The sequence below is a fragment of the Cryptotermes secundus genome, unplaced genomic scaffold (genome assembly GCF_002891405.2).
Source record: "Cryptotermes secundus unplaced genomic scaffold, Csec_1.0 scaffold708, whole genome shotgun sequence".
Taxonomy (NCBI): Eukaryota; Metazoa; Arthropoda; class Insecta; order Blattodea; family Kalotermitidae; genus Cryptotermes; species Cryptotermes secundus.
The window spans coordinates 1,419,687-1,420,994 of NW_019726238.1; the positions used below are offsets into that span (position 1 = coordinate 1,419,687).

The 1,308-nt window shown below is 43.0% G+C and overlaps 1 protein-coding gene across 1 annotated transcript in view; it reads left to right on the forward strand.

Annotated features, from left to right (window-relative positions):
- LOC111864103 (vitellogenin-1) overlaps positions 1 to 1,308 on the forward strand; it is a 25,667-nt gene that overhangs the window by 12,955 nt on the left and 11,404 nt on the right. The window lies entirely within an intron of this gene.

The window sequence follows — 1,308 nt, forward strand, 5'->3', positions numbered from 1 at the left end:
GCCGATTGTCTAGATAATGTGGGACCCTCAACGTCTCACAACCCTATGGGCCTCCACGGCCTGTTACAGGGATAGCTTTACTTTTTTACTTTACTTTACATAATTTAAGTTATCTTAGAACAAAACGAGGGAGGCAAGGAGACATCAGGCAGTGACTGAACGCCCACTTTGAAGAACAGTTTATAAAATATTAGGTACATGAATTATTATTATGTCGATCCCTGTATTAATAATAACCTTTCAGCAATTAATTGGGACGAAGCAAGCTGTAAACGATGCAGTCCACGTGGGTAATGCAGAAGAAGGAAATGCAGTGTAATATTGTATTTGAGAAAGAAATATTTTTTCAGATGATAAGTTTCCTTGGTAGTACAACTACGAAGTTCAAGACAACCCACGAAGTTCAGATAATAAAAGGAGCTGAACGTTCACCCTTTACAAATTTGAAGACGGAGGCAGCAGTACCTCCGAAACGTTGTCAACATCGCCCATAACTACACACTGTAACAACTTGAGAACGTCAAGGACATAATTATCTTCACTAATTAATCACTGTAGGTCTAATGGTCAGAGTTACTGGCTACAGATCCAGAGGTCCGGGTTCGATTCCCGGCGCTACCAGATTCTTTGAGAAGTAGTGGGTCTGGAACGGGGTCCACTCAGCCTCGTGAGGTTAACTGAGGAGCTATTTCAAGGAAATAGCGGCTCCGGTCTAGAGAAACGAAATTAACGGCCGTGGTGATTCGTTGCGCTGACCACGCGACATCCTCTATCCGCTAAAGTTGGCACTAACTTCGCCGACATGCAGCGGTCGCTCGGTCGGTATTGTTCGCTTGTGGACTGAAATCACGGAGTTTTTTTTTTGTTTAAATATTATTTTGTTCCTTAATTTTCACATTATCATATTTAGTATTATCATACTGAGTATTACATACTAAGGTAAAACTGTCCCCGTGCTTAACTAATTAAGCACTAGGCCATGAAGACGTATGGGGAGTGGATGTGTAGATCCACAGTGTTATATAATTTGGGCTTTTAATTGCAATAATCCTTCCTCTCATAAATATGCATGTGCCTAACTATTCTCATTTAAGGCGTGTAAACGTGATAAAATGCCGGTCACGGTAGCCGAGCGGTCTAAGGCATGTACTGTCTTCGCTCGCTTGGAAACCGGGACCGTGGGTTCGGATCTGTGTCCTGTGAGGTACGAACTGAATTCTTATATATTATTCTTATACACTGCCGGTCACGGTAGCCGAGCGGTCTAAGGCATGCACTGTCTTCGCTCGCTTGGAAACCGGGACCGTG